Below are 13,955 nucleotides of genomic sequence, written 5' to 3'. Positions count from 1 at the left end.
GTGACATTCAGTTAAGAGGACATTGACCAATAACTTGGTCTGATCCTGGCATACTGGCTTATTTTGAGAAATGTTCTCTATCCCTTTTTCTTCAGACAGAAGATGTGTCCATTCACTGAATTCCCCACTGGCTTGAAATGTCCTACCAAACAGGGACTGAAATTCTTACTGTCAAACAATCTTTAAATTATTTTCTAGTAAAATAGTGTGGATTTTTATTTGCAATAAAACTTGATAGTGAATACACATGCAGAATTTTTAAAAGCACAGGTGTTCCTCTAATACCATGAATAGTGCTTTGATTCAAACTTGAGTAGTCTAGAATGGTGATGGTATTTTTTTAAGGAGCAAAGTTTTGCTTTAAAAATATGTCAAATTCAGTTGGTTGTGTTTGAAAGAAGAACAGTCTTTGCAAGTAAGGGACTTGAAAAGCCTGAAATCAGTTTCCTGCTATTCTCCAATGCATTTTGTGTATCTCCTTGGGGAGGCAATTTAGGCTTTCAGTCATCGAATCATCATCTCCAAAACCAGGATAATAAAGACATTCTTAGACCCTGGGAGTGTTGAGATGACAGACCAACTGATAGATCATTTATGGTTCCAAGAGCCCTTCTGTGCCCCTCTGGGGCTGTAAACCTCAACCTATCCCAAAATGCAGCTACCCACTGGGTGTCCATAGCCAGTGTAGATTCAGTGCATTATATCCTTACTAAAGTGTTTTTTTGTGTAAGCAATTTGATTGCCAGGGTGAGTGCATGTATGTGTTCATTCACTCTCATGTTGTCCCAAAGCAATTGCGAAGTGATTTGATCCCCTTGCTGAGAGAAGCATTTTGTCCAAGGTTTAGGCCACTTTCAGGGACACTTTAGCCAATTAGCGTTGCCTCCTAATTCAGGGTAGGGCACTGAAACAGAAATGTCATTTTGCCAACTCTGACTATCAGATTGGTATTACCAGTGATTTCTGTATCACATTTCAAATCCAGTTTGCCGTGCTGTGGTGCTGGATCAGTAACAACTGTGAAGCATGATGATCTACATAAATTCCTGTGATTTCCAGTGAAGGATTTTTATTTTCCTCTCTTTCAAATAGTCACAATTAGTGCTGTGTTAATCAGGGGTACTTCTTCCCTGATCCTACTTCTTCCCTTCCCTTTGCTCAAAAAAAAACATGTCAGCTAAAGGATACTTGTGAAGTGCAGCATCTTCACCACAAATACAGGTGCAAGTACATGAGCCTGGAATTACCATAGCTCAAGAAACATGCCTTCATGTCAATAAGCAGTATAGCTACACTCTTTTGGATCTTCCCATGTAAATAAATCTTTAATTTGTGATATTTCTTGGGATAGTTGACCACTTCTTGAGATTTCTGCATGCCCCACGTTTATGTAACTATGGAGGATGTTACTTGGCATCGTAAAGAACTGGTAACAAATGGTGTGATACTTGGATCTACTCTTGTAGTCACTAACAGAAATTTGTCCTGCTGCTGGGTTTTTTCCCTCTGTTAGCTAGAGGGAGAATCATAACCTTAACAGTATTTAATTGGAGGCCTTTTGAGTTAATTAATTTAACTCTTCACTGCCTTTGATCGCATGGCTTTATGAGTATTTTTAATTGATCTTATTTGTATGGAAATGTAATCTAACATTAATTTAACAAGATGGATTCAAATCAGTGGTCAACCCCGCTGTTCAATCAAGGATATTGCTCAGTGCTATTTTTTGGGTTTAATTTGAAGGTTATGGCCACCCCAGAAACAAAAAAGGAAATGCCGCTACCGGTGCTGAAATCCTGTAATTGTAGGCAGTTTTCACTGATGAATACTCTCAGCTAGGAATTGTACTGGCCACAGCAAATAAATATGGCTTTCTTCCCTTTCTACTGACTTTTACAAATACAAATAGAAATATGGAAAGGGGACCACTTAACCTGTGAATTTCAGTCCAGCTGGATTTAAGCAAACCACCCATTTATTCTTAGATTAATGGCTTGCAGGCAGACTCTATCAGTTGTGGACTGTATTGTATTAATTTGCAACTGCAACAGTTAATGCTAATAATTGCTTTTCCTCTATAGAGAGAGCCTGTAGTAGGTTGTTTTTACATGGCAATCTGTGATTGATAGATCAGGGAAAACAGGACCAAAGAAGGTTACTGCCTCCCAACAACTTCCCTCTTCAAATTGAAATAATTTGCAATTTGTAGGATGCCTTGCCACACGTGCTTCAGGAATGAAGCAGTAAACACACTAGGCTGCATTCCCTTAAAGCAGTGAACCTCTTACTGCCTTTCTTTCACCAAACCAAACAAGTCGTGTTGTTGGGAGTCCATTGAAAACAAGTGTGCTGGCGAAACAGTCCCCAGACCCCTTCAGCAAACTTCCTGTACGGTCAGGCAGCGGACCTGATGAAAGAGCCTGTTTGTGAACCTTTGGATTCCTTCCATTGATTTGTAAATCCACTTTATTAAAGTACTGCCGAAGCTAGTGAAATGAGCAGCCAAGGGCTCCCATCAAGTTCCTAACAAAAATCTGATGCAGCTTGGATCACTGGTACTGGCACATGCTTTTGAAATAGTTTTTTTTTTTTTTTTCTGCTGCGTTGGATCGTTTCGAGACTGGGGGAGTAGAGACGTAGGAGGAAAAATGCAGTCTCCATCAGCCACACATTATATGGCTGCTTTATTTTTCAATGCTGCTAAAAGTCCTCTTATTTAATATCGATCATATCAAGGAGCCAGCAAAGAACAGTGTTAATTGGGTCCACTGGAATTCTTGTCCCTTGGGAGAGAGAGCTTCCTAGGCAGGGAGGGCGGAGGGAAGGAGGGAGGGAGGGAGAGGAGGAGGGAGGCAGGCAGGCAGGGAGGAGGGGACCCACTGTGCGCAGCATAAAATGTAAGTGCACTAGACATCAAGGCTTCTGCTTGCATCGCTGGGAAGCAGTCGCGGCGGTTCCCACCCGCCCCCCTTTCAGAAATTAGCCAACTATTTTTGTTCTTTTTTTTTTTTTTAAGTCTGGTAGTTGTTCTTGAATTAGCAGCTCCTTTCTTTTATTTTTCTTTGCTTTTTCTTCCCCCCTCCCCATTTGCGGAGGGCTTTTTTTTTTTAATTTGAATTGTTTTCCTCTCCTTTCTGCAAAGCTGCAAAAGCTCTGCTTTGAAAACTGCTGCCCCAGAGTGCAGTTGCTTAGCTGTCCTGTCAGCATTGTTCTAATGCTCATTCCATATGTATGTCACATAGGAGCAGTACCCTCCTCCTCTCCCTTCCCCCCAACCATGCATTTGATTTTTTCCCCCTAAAGACCGAATTTTTTTTTTATTTTTCCAAAGGAGCTTGCAAACAGGGAAATTCAAACTGAATGTCTCTGTGCTGTGGTTACTTATATAGCTAAGACCACATTTCTCTTAGAAAAAGTGTTTGCTCTGTTCCTTCTTTTCCCTACTCTCTCTTTTTCTTCTCTATAAGCACAAAGGCTTTAAAAACTAAGATCTATAGTTCCTTTTGCCTTTTTTTTTTTTTTTTTTGGCGTTACCGTGACAGCATGTATCTCTGTTGCTGAAGAATGAAGCAGGCAGGCTGGAGGTTTTTTATGTTCAGTGCTTTTGGGACCGCTAAAAAGAAGTCTGCAGAGAAATACGTACAGCAGCTGTGCCAAGTGAGTTTCTCATGACTGTTATCTGTCACTTATTCTGACTAAAAGGTAAGGGGTTCTTTAGTATTTTTGTTTAAGTCTTTGTGCATTGTTTTTGTGGTGTCATTTGACATGTGCAACTCTGTGGCTCAGGAGGGAGGTGGGTTGTGAAGATTTTTGTGTTAAGGTATTATAGGTCACCCAAGCAAAGCTCTTTGCATCCAGAGGAGAAAAAAAGATCTTGTTTCTTGGAATTGTTTCCCTTTTCATCTCAAATGGTTTCTCCAGCTTAGCTTGCTACTGATTGAGACATAAAGCTGGGGCATTATCACTGCTGCTTATCTTTTCTGGTGCTCTTTCTCTACCTGGGGAGCTCACACACCCAGTTGGTGTGTGTGTGCGCAGATGTGGAGTAAGGCATAGCCCTGGTGCATGGCAAACACTTGGCAACGTGCACGTTCTCCTCTCTAACTGTAACTAAATGTCTTCAAGCACCCCTCTCAAGGTAAGAATGCCTTAGTTCAGCACACTGCAGCTTATGCCTGTTTAAAATTATTACTTGGATTACAGTGCATACTGTGGAAAGTTATTAGTTTCCACAGAGACCAGTTTAATTGGGGGGTATGTGTGCAGCGGTTCTGTTTTGTGCTTTCCATACACTACTTGTGGGGGAGTATGAAATGTTATTTTCTTCTTAATTCTTGGGAAGGGTGAAGTTTACAGTGTCTGTTAGGCATTGCAAATGAAGTTATAGCTGAAATCGATTAAAGCTGTGGAGAAGCATAGCCTTACAAGGCTCTTCAACTTAGCCTGAGAGTCAGAAGATACTTTATTAAAATATTTTTTTGCTCTGCATTGTAATATGCAGAATTATATGCAGGAAGGCATCTTCCCCAAGAAAAATTAGCAGTGAATGATGCTTGGACTGGATCATTATGTCATTTATGTGTTAGAAACCTGTTTAATCCACAACCTTGGTGCACACTGCTTTTTTGTGCATGTGTGCTGGATGCATCTTTCAACAGCCTCTTAGTTCAAGAGGGCATTGTTTTATAAAATGTGTTAATGCGTTTCTGCTTTGCAGGCAGGCAGAAGTGCTCTCTGTAACTGTCCCCTTAGCTGTGACATAGCCCATTATTTGGCATTTTGGAAAGGGCTGATTTTAGGGCTTGCTTTGCTTTCTTTCAGTTATTTGTGTTCTTACTTCTTAGCTGTTAGTTCTCTGCATGGAAAATATATCTTAAGTGTGCTCATTTCTCATGCTTTGCAATCATAAGTGGCTGAGACAGTTGAGCAACCTGATTTAGTGGTGTCGCTTTACCAGGAATGTTGCATTGCTTATTTGAATAACCAGGAATTCCACCAAATATGTAATTACTTTGAAAACAGTCTAAAAATACAAAGTGTGAAGGAAGAGAGAAAGTCCTGTCTGCAGGCATTAATTTCTTTCTGTACTGTGGCTGTTTATAAACGTTATTAGGTATTTCCTAACACATGCTTTGTGACTCTTATTTTCCCATCATTGTTGCATTATATCAGCATTGAGAAAATAGTCATTTAGATAACAGGTTTTCATTGATATCCTTTTTATAACATAGAAAGCAGTATAAGAAGCAGTAATAAGTTAAATTGGCATCTGCTAATTATGCTGAATACAGATTGTGAGCTCTTCAAGTCGTCCCTTGCCTTAATGCTGTTAGCATATTTTAGCACTGGCAACCAAAGGAAAGAAACTGGAATGTTCCTGCTTGGGGGTTTTTTTAGGAAAAAAAAAATGTGACTTGTGAAGAAGTGTGAAGTTAATGTTTCTGTGCTGGTTGTGAACAGAACATCATACACAGTTTGGTATCTGCGCTTGGCAGAATTGTGATCCCTGAGAAACTGACCTGCTTGGTGATCACTAGAATTAAATTTGACCCTTGGAGGCAAAACCATTGTTGTCTGATATAAAACTTAGTCTTAGGGCAGGAAAAGTTGGAGAGTTTTGTTGCCACCAAATACATGATTCTTTTGGATGCCTAAGAGTGACAATTAAAAACAGAACTCTTCTGAACTTAGTGGTGGTTCTTCATACTGGATGGCAGTTCGGCTCACCTCCTCTCAAAACTGGAAGTCTTGGGCTTCCGTGGAAGCAGGAGAGCTGCGCTTCTGCCCAGCTGTGCTCGGCTGCGCTCCGTGCGTTCTCCCCGTGCAGCAGCAGTGCTGCTGTCGGGCCGTGGCACGGAGCGCGGGCGGCGGCGGCAGTGGCGGTGCCAGCCCAGGACACGCACGGCTCCGTGCCGCCCGTGGCCGCGCCGGCGGGACCGGCAGCGGCGGCGGGTCAGCCGCTAGAGGGGAGGCGAGAGCCGCTTATCCCGGTGCCTGGCACCGCCGGGGAGCACCGGGAGCCGCTTGGCCGCGGGCGCACTGAGCACGGACACAGCCGGCATCCCCTGGGTGCCGCCAACATCCAGCGGTGCTCGCTGGGGCGTAGAGTGCGCGCTGATACGGGTGCTCTTCCCAAGGAGCATCCCGCTGCTGTGGTGGGTGGTGTCCTGAGACGGGCTTAGACAGAAACGTGCCGCGCTTCGTCTGAGCTGGAGTTCTGCCTGTGGACCTGCTGCTCTGCACAGCTTCCCTCTCTTCCAGCCTGCAGAAGAGGTGATTGAGGGGAGATCTCCTTGTCATCTTCAGCATCCTCGTGAGAGGAAGCAGAGGGGCAGGCACTGATCTCTCCTCTCTGGTGACCACAGGAAACAAGGGAATGGCATGAAACTATGTTGGGCAGAGTTTAGGTTGGGCATCAGAAAAAGATTCTTCACCCAGAGGGTGGTTGGGCCCTGGAAAAGCATCTCCAGGGATGTGGTCACAGCACCGAGCCTGACAGAGTTCAAGGAGCATTTGGACAGCACTCTCAGGCATGTGGTCATATTCTTGGGGGGCTGTCCTGTGCAGGGCCAGGAGTTGAACTTCACTGATCCCTCTGAGTCCCTTCCAGCTCAGGATATCCTGTGATTTTTACCAGTAATTATGATTTGGTACATAGATTTACCATAAGTTGTTTCATCCTTCTGTAGAGAACTTGTAGGCCCACAGTTTCTGGTAATTGGGAGTGGGGCTGTGGCCGAGCCTGATCCCCAATGGGCTACAGCTGTGAAAAGCAGGTGAACAGCATTGGAGGTAATGAAACAAGGAGTACACTCAGCCTCATCCCCCAATGGATGAGGCTACAGCTGTGCAGGGCAGGTGAGCAGCATTGGAGGTAATGAAACAAGGACTACACTCAGCCTCATCCCCCAATGGGTACAGCTGTGCAGGGCAGGTGAGCAGCATTGGAGGTAATGAAACAAGGAGTACACTCAGCCTCATCCCCCAATGGGTACAGCTGTGCAGGGCAGGTGAGCAGCATAGAAAGCAATGAGACCTGGAGTGCCCAGGGCACTGAGCCTCATCCCCAATGGGTACAGCTGTGCAGGGCAGGTGAGCAGCATAGAAAGCAATGAGACCTGGAGTGCCCAGGGCACTGAGCCTCATCCCCAATGGGTACAGCTGTGCAGGGCAGGTGAGCAGCATTGAAAGCAATGAGACCTGGAGTGCCCAGGGCACTGAGCCTCATCCCCAATGGGTACAGCTGTGCAGGGCAGGTGAGCAGCATTGGAGGTAATGAAACATGGGGTGCACTGACCAGTCACAAAGGGAACAGAGGGCACACAGGTGCAATGCATGAACAATCAGGGTATAAAAGGTTGGGCTAAAGAACAAGTAGAGTAGATGCTTGCAGCCTTCTGATGAGGTATTGTGCTACTCTGTATGGGTTGAAGCCTTCTGATGTTGTGCTGATACTCTGTGCATGGTGGCCCTCTTGACTGTGCTGTGGCATATGCTGTGACAAGAACTGGTGTCTTGAACTTCAAGGATTGCTCTGTGTGTTGGGGATGGGCATAGTGGGAAGTGTCCTGTGTAGGGAGGTGCAGGGCTGAATGGAGAGAGGAGAGCTCCCAACCAGTGAGTGCTCCAGGTCAAGGTGAGGTTGCTTTAGGATGGATGGGCAGTGCAGGAACTGCATGCTTTGGATGTTGATGTGAGTTATGGTAGTGCTGTAAATCTTGTCTTCATATGAGCCTAATTTTGCTAAAAGTGGTGTCAGAGTCTTTTTAATAAGGCATTATGATTTTGGCTTCAGTTTTGGGTTTTCTTACTCTCTTATGTCCATGTGTAAAATGCAAAGCATATTTAATGAGGGAATACTTCAAATGCTTCCAAATTAATTAAAAACAGTTCCACATCTGGAATAAATCCAGTACCTTTTATGGATGGCTTCAACTTGATGGTTTTTCCCTCTTGTGAGAAGCCTTGTGACTATTCCTGTGTGGATGCTTGTGGAAACTGGAGTAACAGAATCTAGGCTTATTTTACAAAGGAGAGAGAACTGGAACCCACAGAGATCAATAGAATCTTGGTCTTTATTCCAGCAGACTTTGATAAGACCTAATAATACTACATGATTGTATGATAGGCCTGTATATGGTTGGGTTTTCTCAGGGTATCTTGTCTTGAAGGTAACTGCAAATCTTAATTAAAATTTGTTGTTTTTTGTGGCTCAACTGCTGTTTAAATTCACACAGCTTTCAGAGGGGCTTGAATTCGGCACCACAAAAAAAAAATAGTGTTTTAATAATAAGCTGGTTTTTTTTTCCTTCTGCCTTCTCTGTCCCCAGAAGTAAAAAAAAATTATGAGATTTTTCTCTATGAGAATGTTGTGATTTAAACTGACACAACTAAGTGACCTAAAGATAGGCTTATTGCATAGATAAAAAATGCAGGGTTGGGTTGTTTGAACTGCATTAGCATCAGAATAAGAAATGTCAGGGCAAGTTGGCTGAGGTGCCCATGCAGAACTGGGGAAGGTTGTTCTTTGGAAAGCTTCTGAGCTGGGAATTCTTTTCTGAGCCATAAATAAATAAATCTGTGTCCTGAACAGTTAATGAATGCAGGAGTCTGGGCAACTTTAAGCTGTTTGGGATATTTAAGAAACCCACATGGTGCTTTTGTTTAGTATTGTTGATTTCAATTTCCCCCCTAATATTTCCATTTTAAGGTTTTTGTTGTGTTGATTTTTATTTTTTTTAGGTGCCTTATTTATGCTGAAATATGCTGTTGATAATGTTTTTGCCAGCACTTTTCTGTAACTCCTACTGCAGTTCTGTTGTATGTTGCACCAAAATACTGCCCCTGAAACTTTCAATTCTTGAGCTACGGCTGGAGATCACAGAATTTTGTGCTTTGTGTACCTTATCTTTGGAGTTGTCCTCTGGCTGCTTGTGCTGCATCCTCTGGGGATGCCAAGAAAATTTTAACTTTCAGGGATCCTACTGTGATTGCATATACAGCTTTTCCAGGGGAACTCAGGGTGTTTTGCAGACCAAAACTAATTAAACCTCATGACATTCATGGCTGACAGATAAGCATAAACCACAATAAGTAAACTAAAACAGGAAAAGGTGAGGAACTTAAGTTTCCCATGGTAGTGAACAGTGACATTCCACTGAAGCAAGCTATAGGTGCCACGTACCTCTGAAAATGAGCATGCTGTTGACTTGGCTGGAAGAGCTACCCTTTTGGCAGTGGATTTTGTGAAGGTTGTTAATATTTACAGTTTTGAACCTAGCACCTGCCTATTAAAGATTTAATTAATTCAAATTGCCTTAGCATTTCCTTGCTGCTGAGTTCTTGGTGACTCTGCATAAGCAGTATCATCTTGGGAAGTTACTGAAATGTCCTCATGCCCTTCCAGGCTTTTTTTTTAATTCAGAGTTTTCTGAATTAAGCAGCCTTGATTGGAATAGTAACTTTTTGCATTAAGTAGAAAGTGCCTGACAGAGGTGTGCCAGCTCTCACAACACTGACAGGTTGTGACCCTTACTGGGTTCTGAACTTCATTGATGTGGTGTTTCTAGGTATTCCATCTTTGATGTGGCTTTTAAGAGAGGCTTGATACTCTTGGCATTGCTGCTGTCATGGCTGTTGGTCATAGGCAAAATAAAAAACCAATGCTGATGAAGTGGTTGAGCTGACCATACAGTACAATGGAATGGGAATGAGAAAGTTCACTCACTTACACACTTTGAGTGCACAGCTGCTTCGAGTACAAGAGTACAGGGTGATGCCTTTAAAAATAAAGGGTTTAGCCAGTCTGCTAATCAGATAATTATGGTGCTATAAGCCAGATTTTTTGCTATACTGATACAATGCAGAAATTCCCATTAGGACATGCTGTACAACTGGGATATACTGACAGAGAGTATGGCCCTAACCTGTACAGCCTTTTAAGAAAGCATTTTAGGCATTAGGAGCCAGTTAAAAGGTTAATTGGGCGAGATCTTTTTTGTGGTATGTGAAAGTGAGCTTTGGAGCTTGCAAAGAGAAAGCAGCAGACAAAACAGTGAGATGTTCCAGGAGATGAAGCTGTTCAGGGTGTAAGAATGAGGATCAACCCTACACTGTCTGGGGATTGACCCTACACAGTCTGGAAGAGGAGAAGTGTAAAAAAAGTAACAGAATAAGAAGCTGTGAAGCTGTGAAAGTTCTTTAAATGATGCAAGATGCCCTGCCCCCCCCCCCCCCCCCCCCCCGCCCAAAAACAAAACCAATAACTAACAGCATGAGTAGAAAGAGCAGGGCAGACAAGTTGTCTTTAGATCTTACAGAGATGACAAGGGTTACATTGGGAAAGGAATAAATTTTGGGAAAATCTAAGAGACAAGGCCTGAAAGAAGAGGGAGCATGAAGGTACTGGTGGAACCTCTTTTACCAAATCAGCATCTCTGAAAGCATCCAGGGTAGTGAGAGAGTTCTGTTACTGTGTGTGTTGTCGGTCAGTCACGGAAAAAAATGAGCCAAAAAGGAATGTAAAGGTCACATAGACTGTGGGGGCATCTGGAGAAGCTGGGATGTTGAGGTATGTGCTCCTATAAACTGTCTCAAGTACTGGAAGAGAGGAATACCAAAGTTCATCCCTTAGCATGACAGAGTGGTTGAACCCACTGGTACTGCCTTCTGTTCAGTGGGTGTTTGGGGTAATAAGCTGCCACAGAAATGAAGAGAATAAATGAATGCTTGCTGAAATTGAGCTGAGAATCCTGGGGTTTGGCGTGATGCTCTAAGTGCTAACACCAAAAAGCAGGAGTTAATTTTGCATTGGCTTCCTTACTGTAGCCTGCCTTCCTACGAAATATCCCAGAGCATGAGCTGTTGATATTGCAGCATAAGTATTCATTTTTGAATTAATTTTAATAATGTGAGAAGGAGTCAATATGCAGTAGTGCTTGGTGCCAATGAAATGGATTTCAGACCAATGGGGTCCGGAGAAGAGTGCAGTTTCAGTATTTCTCCTATTGCACATTTCTGTTTGCTGAGAACCTGGGGCAAAGAACTCTGCTTCATTTATTGCTGGCTATGCAGTTTAATTAGTGCCCATCATTACTGAACAACTCCCATGAAGGTGAATACAGGCTTAGAGAAATCTTCAGCTCTGCAGTGGAACTCTGTAACTAGATGCTAAGAAGGGGCTGTTCATACACAGGAAACAAAAGGACCCTTTATGTAAAAGTAGCTTGTTAGCTTTTTGTTTTTAAGCTGTAGCATGTCTAAGTGATCAGGGATGTCACACACTAATAAACTGGCCAGTTCCTCCAGAATAGACGTTCTTGGTGGTGATTTAGAAGGTGCATTTATACAGTAGTCTCCAACTTCATTACTACGCTGTTTCCTTGGTTACTGAACATTTTGCATATAATTACGAGAGGGACATTAACAATGCTTCGTGGTTCTAATGGCTTTAATAAAAGTTTTTCATATTGCCTGGTTAGTGATTCTCTTTTTCCTTTAATATTCTATACTTGAGAGGAAGAACAAAAGGAAGTGATTCTTGTCATCTAATTTGCACAAGTTCTTTTGAGCCAAGAACAGGTTTTATTTTTTAGAGTGTGGAAATCCTGCATGCTATTTCTGGAATTGTGTTGCTGAATGGGTTGTAAATAGGGGTTAGAGTGCTACGATTCATTGTAACATGGAATTCACACTGTTTGGGAACAATTTTACAATAGTAAAGGAAAAGCTGTTTAAATGCTGGGCAGTAAACAAAACTTGTTATGAGTGTGAAAGCATTTAAATACTTCACGTGTCTATTTAAGGCTTGGGTATTTTGATAGTGTTCAGTATGTTTCTCAAAGGTACTTTCTGCTCTTTACACACCATCTTGGTTGCCTCAACTCCGGCTGTTGTTTAACAAACAGTTTGAGCTGCCATGGACATGGAAAAGGATCCTGCCTGCCCCAGGCACCCGTTCCCATCTCCCTCCCTCCCTTTTGTTCACAGGCATTTTTGCAATAGGGCAGCTCAATCCCCACTGAGAACAAAATCAACAGAAAACAAATAAACAAAACCCAAACTAAACCAAAACAACAATAACAAAGACAAAACCAATGCCAAAACCATGCATACACACACAAGCAACAAAAAATAAAAACGAAAAATGAAACAACAGGAAAAAGCAGGGGGCTTGAGCCTGGGACAGCTGCTTTGGTGGCCACGGTGGCTTATCCTGCTGTAAAGTGAGCACTAAGCTGTGGCATGAAAGGATTATGCCTGAATATAATTAGGTTTAGTTGTGCAGAGTGTCTGTAACTCTTGCAAAGAAGTTGGTAGGAGCCTCCAGGCCGTGGTACTCACGTGGCGATGCACCGTCTGTCGTGGCCCTTCACTGATGCTGCATGTGGGCATGAAGCTTTGTGTGTGTTACCTCCATGGTTTTTGCACATCTCATTGTTCCACTGGCTGCAGAGGATGCTTTCATATGCACTTGAGGAACATCTGCTTGGGAGCAGTATTTTTGCACGTCAAAAAAAGAATTAATGCTTTCATGTTCTTCAAGACTCCGTTAGACCTTGGGATATTCCCTAGAAACACAGCAACAAGGGTTTAAACTCTGAAATGTCTGTAACTGTCACAGGCTGTGTAGTTACATGAGGTATGAGGGCAGCTGGGTGTGATGAAATGGGCTGTGTGTGTGAGTCTGTGTGTACACCCTCAGTCAAACTAGAAGTGGGCTCTTTTACTGGAAGCTGGTTTCAAGTTCAAAATGTTGTGAGTTTTTTAGTGTTGAAAGAACTACTTTATATTCCTACTGATGCTTTTTCTTCAGAGAAACAATATATTGTATAGTTTCATTTAATAAAATAAAAGCATTTTTCCAAAAGCCAGAGAATACAAAATTTAATAAAGTGGCATTTGAAGATAAATTCTAGGGATGCATATGAGAAGGTTTTTTAACAGTATACTCAGTTTTATTGAAGTCTTCACAGCAGCTTTCATATGCCGAAAGCTATTGGCAGTCTTTTCCCATCAAAGTGGTACAGAACAACATTATATACAGATATTTTGTCCTTACCCATAATAGCTTCACAAGTGAGGCATGCTGCTTTTTTTTCCCCTTAGTTTTGGATCTGTAAGTTTGCTTTCTAAGCTTATGCACTGCTATTTTATATAACTTTATTTTCCCCCTGCATAGTTTCACCTTAAAAACACAGAGGAAACAGGTTAAATTATTCCCAATGATGTTGATCTTTGACCTGATGCTCTCCAAAACAACTTCTTTTGGTTTTTTACCTTTCTGGAGATTTGCAGGGGTCAGCTTGACATGGCAACTGACTTTCATTCAGTGCGTGGTGGAGCCTGAGGAAGAGCTATTTGCAAGTAGTGCCTTGTTATGTGGAACTTCATTTTAAATTGAGGTTTCAAATTCAGGGGCAGAGAGCCTCATTGGGCATGAGTTAAAAGTTGTTATTTAGGCTGGAGTCCTTTTTATTTCATCTGAGCAGTTTTCCCCTTCTCTTGTCAGAAGAAAGAGGGAAAGAAAATGGTGACTATGTGGCCTGAGCTTGCTTCTGTGGGATGCTGTAAGAAGCACTACCCTAGCAATGCTCCTGGGAGCTGCACACCATCACAGCACCTTTGGGGTGAGGCAGGAGTGATGGAGCAACATGGCAAAGCCATGCCTGGGTTTTGAGGGAACAGGTGGGATGGTATGGGTTTGCTAGCACTGATTACTCCCCTCTGGGTGAGCAAACAGAAGGTGTAGAGCCAGTGACTGGCTGTGTTTTAGGAACATGTGTCAGTAGCTTGGGGACATAGGATCTGCCCTATTTATTGGCAAACATGAGGATGGATGTTTAGCATGTGATGTGGTCACTTCACTAGCAGTTTTTCTGCTTGTCAAAGTGTCTAAGGGATGGGGTGGCTCTATTAGGAAGATTTATCCACAGGGACTTGGTGTGGCACCAACA

General features: G+C 42.7%; 1 protein-coding gene across 10 annotated transcripts in view; it reads left to right on the top strand.

Moving 5' to 3' along the window:
• The window catches only part of FAT3 (FAT atypical cadherin 3), a 403,498-nt gene that overhangs the window by 62,962 nt on the left and 326,581 nt on the right, over positions 1–13,955 (top strand). For 3 of the 10 annotated variants that reach the window (XM_071432789.1, XM_071432787.1, XM_071432786.1), the window contains exon 1: positions 2,404–3,702. The exons of 1 other annotated variant lie outside the window; for it this stretch is intronic. The gene's annotated coding sequence lies outside the window, so the exon portion shown is untranslated. Of the gene's footprint in view, positions 1–2,364; positions 3,703–4,047; positions 4,139–13,955 lie in introns of those variants that run through there. 6 more of the 10 variants (XM_071432785.1, XM_071432784.1, XM_071432781.1 and 3 more) reach the window with 4 other exon arrangements.

This window comes from Agelaius tricolor, unplaced genomic scaffold (genome assembly GCF_023055355.1).
Source record: "Agelaius tricolor isolate 1412-34295 unplaced genomic scaffold, bAgeTri1.0.p SCAF_9, whole genome shotgun sequence".
Taxonomy (NCBI): domain Eukaryota; kingdom Metazoa; phylum Chordata; class Aves; order Passeriformes; family Icteridae; genus Agelaius; species Agelaius tricolor.
Note: the sequence above shows the minus strand (reverse complement) of the source record. Positions and strands in the feature narration are given on the sequence as shown.